The sequence below is a fragment of the Cyphomyrmex costatus genome, unplaced genomic scaffold (genome assembly GCF_001594065.2).
Source record: "Cyphomyrmex costatus isolate MS0001 unplaced genomic scaffold, Ccosl1.0 scaffold116, whole genome shotgun sequence".
Classification (NCBI taxonomy): Eukaryota; Metazoa; Arthropoda; class Insecta; order Hymenoptera; family Formicidae; genus Cyphomyrmex; species Cyphomyrmex costatus.
In genome coordinates, this window is record NW_017275130.1 from 599610 (window position 1) to 608896 (window position 9287).

Below are 9287 nucleotides of genomic sequence, written 5' to 3' on the forward strand. Positions count from 1 at the left end.
TCTACGAGCAGACTGCGTAAAATTCATAGCCATAAGTTAATCATGCATAATTTTATTAAAGGTTCTCTTAAATTACTTAAATATCTCGCAATTAACGTCGCTTTAGCAACACCCACCGTGTCACGATTAATTAATTCACGCTAAGTGAAAATTTCTCGTCCTGCGTAAATTCAATTTTGTACTCTTCTCAACAGAAAACATTCATCTTTTTCAAAAAATGAAATGTGCAAATGTATGCCTCAATATTTCATGTTAGATATATTGAAAATAAAGTAGCATACTATTTTCGTATAAGAAGTATTTACTCGTATATATGTATCTATTATTCGTGCGACTATAATTTAAGACTGTGATAATTTCTAAATAAATTTGATGTTCAATGCGTTTCAATTGTTATAATTAAACAAAAAGATGCTATGGAATGGAATATTGAAATGTTATATAATACTGATATTTACGCCAATCAATTTTTATTTGGGAAATTGTAAAACTTCTCAGATATAAATTGATATTTTTTACAAAGTTTTCAATCTCTGATCATATTTTCTTATTAAGATCCTTTAAAGTGTGTCATTGTGTACAAATATGAATTTGTATGCATATATTCTTCTAGCAACACGAAATCAGTCTGAAATTTCTCGTCCTACTGGCTACATCGTGTTATTTTGACGCTCGTCGTTCGAAGCAATCACCATTATAACTGCCGACGGGAATTGCAGAACTTTATCACACGGTCTAAACAATGCCAAGTTTCGCCGTGGTGCCAACACGTATGATGTCACGTCCAGGACCAGTTTATCAATGGCAACTAATGCAATGGATGGTCATTCTAACGTATCCTCCGTTATCACGTTGAGCTATGCCGTCGTCATCCTCGATTATACCGATTTCGTATAACAGACGAAAGAATATACGTTTTAGAGTTTTTGTGAAACACAAAATTTTTCTTTTGTTTGTGATACCGTTATCATCGTACATTTGAATTGATGATATCATAAACAGAAATTAGTTAAGTCATTTTAAAAATATCAAAAAAAAGTGATCCAATAATCTATAATACAATTTGCTGCGTTGATAAAAAATAACACTTATTGCTTAGAAATGTACACTTTTCAAAGTTAACAACTTTTCAGTAGCGCATCTTTAATTCTGAATTTTGACACGGTTGCTTAAAGTAACCTATAATGCACTTTCGAGTATAATAAAAAATTTGATTAAACGTTTGACGCGTTAATTTTGATATTTACATCGATAGGAAATAAGCATATAGCAACTTCATAATATTTCATATATTAAAACAATAAAACTAAGAAAAAAAAATTAATGCAGAAATATCTATGCATTGCTTGACATTCGACGATATCCATAATCTATTTCAATCAATCATTCGTGTTTTTATCTGTCACCTACATTCATAAACTAATTGTCAACGCCGGACAGTTTTAACGTGATGACCACGTCCAGTAAAGCTGTACCCCGCGCGTAAAATCGAATTTCAGAAGATTCGTGGAGGAGTCGCGGATGTACGAATGGTCCTTATCTATCGATCAATCTGATTGACAATCGTTTTGCCCGAAGGGTACATGAACATTTTCGATTATCGCGACTCAATACCAACCAGCCGAATTCTCTGCTGGTCTGATTGACGCATCTGCGTGCCAGTGGAGCGTAAACGCGGCCCCTACCGCGTACCATCTCGTAATGGAATCTCGCGGAGCGCTCGGGGAAATTCGTGGATACCTCCTAGATGGGTGCCTCCTTTGAGATCTCGTTTAGCAAGCTGATATTGAAACGGGTAAACGGCGTTTCCACGATAAAGAGAAGGGCGTTGGTCGGGTTGCGTGCGGAGATTACTGCCGTTTTGTTTATTCGTGCACACGTTACGGGAATACGTCCTCCCAAAACATACGAGAGAGAAAAAAACGAGGTAAAAGGAAATTGCGGAGGACATGGAAACGAAAAACAGAAAGACTGAGAAGAGTAGCAAGATGGGAAAACGAGTCTCGCCGTGCTCGTGTCGAGGGACGTATGTATTTCTTTCACGTCTCAATTTGTATAAGTATCCCAGTTATCTCAGAGTCGTATCACCGCGTGAACACCTAGCGCAACTACGATGGTTCAATACAATGGTGTACGTTTCGTTGCCGACATATCTACTGTATGAATTGTACGCTCGGCGCGTACATTTCTCGCCTCGACACCACGATTGTACGCTAATAAGTTTCTGTGGGAATACTACGGTAGAGCGACGAATACTTTATTCTGTCTCACGTCGACCGCACAGGGTTACAATCGAGACTGTAAAGGCGACGGAGAAATAATTCCCCGGGAGGTCGTGCAACGCGATCGAACGATAGAATGAGCCCCATTGTCCTTCGGGCAATGCGAATAACTAGCAGGCAAGTGTCAAGTTGGTGAATATTTGATACGTTTACTTGCCTGTATACAGGTGCAAAAAACGAAAACTCCTTCACACTCCTTCAATAAAGACGCAAAATGTTTCGTATTTTTCATTCAGAAACACGATTTTTTTACTATGCACTTAAAGGTAAAGAAATGAAGATACAAGATAAGGAACAAAGATTGTCAGAATTTAATAATTGATGTATATTGTCTTTACCTGATTTACTCATGTTCAAATATTATTGTACAAGTGGACAGGTTGAGAAAAAGATAGATATGGTTTGCACAACGTATATTACAAACATTATTTAAAGCAATAGAAAAACGTGAACTGAACCTGAAGTCTTGGAGCTTCTTATCAATAGCAAGCATTTTATATTTTAATATTTTAAATAATTCACTTGAGTCTTTAATCTTGGTTTTATATATAAATTGTAAAAGAAATGGAGCTTAATGGAGTGACGCGACAAAAATGCTTTTCCGAATGTGATCCACACATATGACCGAAAGTACTCAGGAAGTTGCACTGGAAAAACACGATTGAAACTTTCGCTTGTGAGGTCACGATCAAAATTCTCCAAACTCATAATACTGCCGCGAGTTTACCGGATCATTGCCGAGCTTATAGCGAAGAACATTCTTGGTTTTTCAAGCGGACGGGGCCATCCAGACGCGGTGCCATCCTCACTCACTACGCTAACAGCTTGCAGTCTGAATAGGAAACTTTTACCGTAGAAAATCCCACGATCGACTTTCGGCGAGCGCCTATTTTTTTGGAACGACATGGTGACGGTGGGTAGATGGAATTGACGTGCTTCATAAAGTTTTTATGGGCTATCCGAGGGAAGTTGCTTCCTCGCATGCTGTTTACGTGTACGTGGCTTTTTACGAAAATTGTTTTGGCAAGAGACCCTCGTGTTTGAAATGTAAACGTTGTAAATTTATTTTTGAGCGTTCTCATTTATCGATCGTATAACATTTCAAGATTGCTTTTTAGCTTAAAAAGGACTTTATGTAGGAGGAATTACATGTTATTAATTTAAAAATTTTATAAAATTGTATATTAAATAATATCAATTTTATTAATTTACTATATATATTAAAATAAGGTTTTATTTTACTGGCTTATTTTATTGACATGATACAGAATAATATTGTATGATACAGAAAATATAACAATAGATTATTATTTTTATATGATGTACCATATATAGGAAATTATTAAGGGTTAAGTAAAAGTAAAGTTATATACTCTATATATAACTTACTTTATTTATTAAGTATACGTTTACGACTCTGTTGAAAAGTTAAAAAAGCATTTGTCTAAATATGGAATAAGTACGTTTCAGATATTTTGTTAATCAATATGCTCGTGTGCGATTCAATCTATTATTTTGGATAACGAAATAACAAAAAAAAAAATTTTGTAATAATTGTGTTAATTATAAATTCTAGAGTTCATGTACTTAATTCTTGTTAACATATTATAAATTTACAAAAAGCATTTTGACCAAAAATTTTGAAAATGACTATAAGATAATATAAATGTACATAATTTATCTATATTTTTTTAAAATTTAAAACATATTTTAAAATATAAAACATATAAATTTCCAATTTGAGATGCTGTAAGCAAAAGTATATATACATGTAGTGTTACGTTAAACATTTCCAGTGATTAAATCTATTCGTATTCAATATTTACAACAAACAATTCATGATAAATAGGCGATTTCAATAGATGAATTATATTTCCATCGATGTTTGTCATTGGACACTTTACATGGATTATCTACAGATTGTATTTACTTAACTTCGTGAAATTTAACATATAAAATTGAATGAATTATGGATATATTTTTAAAGTGACTATTATACAATCATGCTTCCAGCTACAAATATAATTCTTTTCTAAAGAATATAATATGTTTTTGAATTAATTATAAAACGATTAATGGAAATTGTACTTTCTTGCAGAATATGATTTGTAATTACAAGCAGGTACTTATCAAGGTTATAATTAAAAAAAATTTATTTTCTTACAAAAATCTTATTAATCAATGCTGTTTTAAACAGAATTTAATGAATATTTATTTAATATAGCTTTTTCTTTAAAACGTTTTACAATAATGAAAACTTTTATAAGAATGAAATTTTATTTATTATATTGCATTACTGATTCTTTATTTATAACGAAATTGTAAAATCCTACTTATATCAATTTTTGTAGAAATTTATTATTATAATTTTCATAAAACTTTACTGACCCTATATATATAACGAGTTAATTTTTCTCTTTTTTATGAATTATACTTTGAAAAATTATTATACAATAATCTATAATTAACCTTTCTTATTTAATAAATACATTATTAATTTATTTATAAGGATATTAATGAGATAAAAACTAATTTTAACAAATTGTTAACTCATAAATTATATTTTATGAACAAAGTCGATATAACATATGCATATGAATATTTTTGAATTATTTTCTTTATAATAATAATTTGGTTTAAACCTAATAATTTGCACGTTTGCCTAATTATCAGACCAAAATGCGTGCCACCACTTATTATTATTAAATCAATCGCGTGTGATGTTATTGTCACGCGCATTGAAATAAATGTACGAAATATTTTGTTGTCCGTAATTTACTCAACAATTTATCTGAAATTTCATTAATACAGACATATTCAGAAATACACTATAATTCTACTGTGAAAAGTGTATATGACAAGTGTTTATAAAACAAATAATTAAAATCATAAAATTATAATCAAGAGAAGTAACTCAATGGTAGCAAGTTTAACGAATGCATTCATTTGAGATGATAATAAGAGCAAATTCAAATTATAACAGTTTCAAGAGAGATAGCAAAATGCATTTGTAGATGCAGAGTTGATACACAGTATGTATCTACACTCCTCGTTGTCACTGTATATACGTTGGCTGCAGACTTCTTTACAGAAAGGAGGATAGAAACCAGGCCAATAGGGTTGCCACAGAGTCGCCTTATCAGCGGTTTATGTGGTACGACGTGGCATGGACTACCTCGAGGCGATTTCTATGTGTACAGCCCTTGTATGAGTATATATGTGGTATCTACTATCATGTCGTATACATAGATAGGAAATGTAATCTCCAACCATTTAATTCCTAATATATATATACATATATAGATATTGATATCGTTGAATAAATCAATGATCCGATAAAGTAAATTGTACAACTTTTTCAAGTTCAACAGTAAATTGCATCAAAGATGCATTATTGACTTGGAAATTTGCATTTAACTTTTGTGTTTATTGTAATACATAAGAATTGATAATTTTAATTTTATTACACAACTATCATTCTATACGATTTATACATTTAAGAAAAACATCCTTCTCATAAATCTAGGATTTACTTTTTTCGTCTTCGGACTTTAACTTAAATTAAATTAGTAAAATTACACATGAAAGTTATAATATTTTATCAATTTAAGTAAAAAGAAATTATTTGTTAAATCTGTAGTTAAACAATTATGAGATATATTCCTGTATATAAATAATTATTTGCTCGGGTTTGACTCAAAATGTAATTAATTTTCTTCCTATTTAATATTTTATTAATTTTTTTCTATAATTTTTTATTTTTTATTTTTTAGATCGTTATAATCATATTAACTTATAAACGGTCATGTAATTTTAAGTCAGCAGGATTAATTCAATACGATATTAAAATATCTAGGTATACTTATTACTTTAATTAAACATAATCAATTGTTTAATTAAAAACATTTGCTTACCTACATAAATCCATAAATATATAATAAAAATGAATGTATTATTTTTTTTATTTATTAACATATCATATTAATTACATCAAATATTAATATAAATATTATTAATAACAATTTAATTGATAATAATAATTTAATGGTTAACATAAATAATATATGTATGCAATAATTTATAAAATATTCTTATTGTAATATAACTTGTTTAGTTTTTCCAGGATATAAATAAATCGTCACGTCATACACGTTAAAAACACATTTTGATACATAATTAACCATTAACACCGCATACGATCATTAATTGGTCACAACGATTATCGGATCTTCGGTTTTTGTGCAAATTATGCATAAAATACTGGACACTTATTAGCGAATAGTTACCCTCTCATCCACTGTATCACCCGATACAAACGGATCTCCATAATTTCAAAGTCATCACGACGTCATAACGTCACCGCAACCATGCGTTCAATTTGTCTGCCGATGGTCAGACGCACATGGGATACAATATCACAGGCTCTCTACCGATTTCGTCGTACATCCATTTCATCGTATTACCATTTCCAATGTTCCATGCTATTGCTCTTGCGAACGTTATTATCTTTGCTTAACGGGGTGCCAACGTTATTTCAGACCCTTCCGACACCGGCAACGGGTCTTGTCGATCGAATCGAGTCGTATATCCCTCCTACCATCACATTTTCACACAAAGGCTAAACGCCGATGAATACGTTTTCGCTCGTCGTGTTGGACTATTAGGGATTACCAATCGAGACCGATATGCCTCGCCGATGCACCGAACAGGCAGTATATTATTAACGGCTCGAATGGTTCCGCAACGACGACCTCGGCAGGATTGGTGCTCGGATGAGAAAGCAATCGAATCGCTGGCAGCGTCCACCGGTGTCGCGATACTCTCCTACATCGGGGGAAGTAGGCCGTAAATTTCGCGACTTTATTCAGGAAGAAAAGGTGGAGCGACACGACCGGTAGAACGTGGAATGGCAGGACGATACGCGATTCTTTCACGAGACGCTGACTTCCTTAGCTTCTTCGTACCGTAAGACATCGGCGAGCGCTGATGTGAAAAGAAACACGGGAATGGTGAACCGATCGATTTCCGGAATAACGATTTATTCTTAATGCAACGTAATACGATACGGATTGAACTTTTGTAGCATAAAGATTCCTACTTTTTTCTTATTAAGATGTAAAGAAAATGATAAGTGCTATAATCAGAAATTAAGTAATTATGGTTTAATTTAATTTATACAGACATCGATACATCCAAGTTAATCAAAATAGATAAAAAATTTTATATATATTAATTCTTGTGCAAGATTACTTTATTATGTACAAATTATATACGCATATAATATTTTTTTTTATTTGATATACTACTGTTTATTGTATCATTATACGAAATTTATAGAATTCAGGTTACACTCATTATTATTAGCTTCTCTACTCACATATTATTACCTTCAAATTATGCAATGTTGTTTTATTAATGTATTGTTGCATAGTATTATCATTTGCCATTTCTGCGTTTCACATTCTAGTTGGCGTCGTAGCAGTAGCAGTGCACCAATTGCGCATATATTCTTGCCTATTTCAATCAATATATTTCTATTGGTACATAAAATTAAATTAAATTATATTATATTATTATATCGCGTATATCGTAAAAAATGATTCAAATAAGTAGTTTGGCAGCCATGATTTAATCTAATCAAAATTTTCCAACGACACGCATTCCCAGAATTGAAGTAGAATTTAATCGTACGAGTATCTTAATCGACACAGTCGGCAAACAGACAAATAGTGGCCACAGGCTATTGGCTGGCGGGCTTGCGGCAAAGCTCCGATATAACTCAGGCTACCTGATAGTTTCATTACTACAGTAAATTTGCCGGTCGTGGTGAGCCCTTTATACGTTCTGCATTGTGTATGTGCGAGTATGTGTTAAACGGTCAGAAGGCATGGAGAGGAAGAGAAAAAGGAGAGGAGTAGGAACAGGTGGAAAGAAAAGTAGTAAGGGATAGTTTGCGCTGTTCGACGAGTCACCGTGGTGGTGGGTTGAGATGTATCTGAATCGGCTACGATCAGTAGAAAGTTTGGTCGGGAGAATCGTTCCATTTGTTCTGGCGAACGAGAACATACAAGAAACGCAAGTGTTCCACGGCCAACAGCACGTTTCGAAAGATGTCCATTAGATGAAAATCTTGTATCTTGTGAATTTGATTTCATGGAGAATATCCATGGATATATATATATATAGTTTTTTATTGTAATATCAAGTATATCAAATTATTTGTTGATTATAAATAAATGATCAATAAATCCTCAGAAACTATGAGATAATAACATGTTAAAAATTTATCAATTTTAAAACATACTTAAATTCTATAATACAATTCTTAAACTTAAATTCTAGTATAGTAGAAAACGTCTACCTTATCTCATATTCCGTTCTTGTGAAAAGCGGCAAAAACGTACAACCGCATCGCGAATTACGGCGACGTGCCTCTCAAAAACGTAGAAAGTGTTAATTCGTAGAGGAGTCGGCGCACGTTTGACGTGCCCTTTTGAAGCGCTTTTGCGTAGGGCCACTCATTCTTCAATTTATACCCCGAGATCTCTGATGCGCACCTCTCTCACGCACTTCTCGCTCCATGATATAACCGTGATATATAGATATAATGCTCGTTAGACAGTTCGTTTGATGTGGCTCGGTTCACAGTCGGCTTCTCCGCCGGCACTCTACTGTCGTTGGAAAATGCTGAAAAACTTTGCCCGCTCGAGATAGCGTTCCGCCGTTAGAGACGGGCACGCGAGAAAGTACAGACGCTTTTAGCGCGCCTATCCGTCCGGACGCGGATAGACCGCGCGCGGAAAGTTTATGAAAATACGAATGCCTTGGGTTTATTTTTATTAGAGAACCCTTCTTTTATGCGGAGACCGCGCGCACAGGTTCCCCTTGCGGATCTCTTTTGCGAGCGGGGGCGGGTACGCTTTTCCATCAGGAAATATTCCGCCTTTTGATGTTCGAAGCCACTTCGCCCTAGCGAATGACATTACGGAAATGGGAGGGTAATAC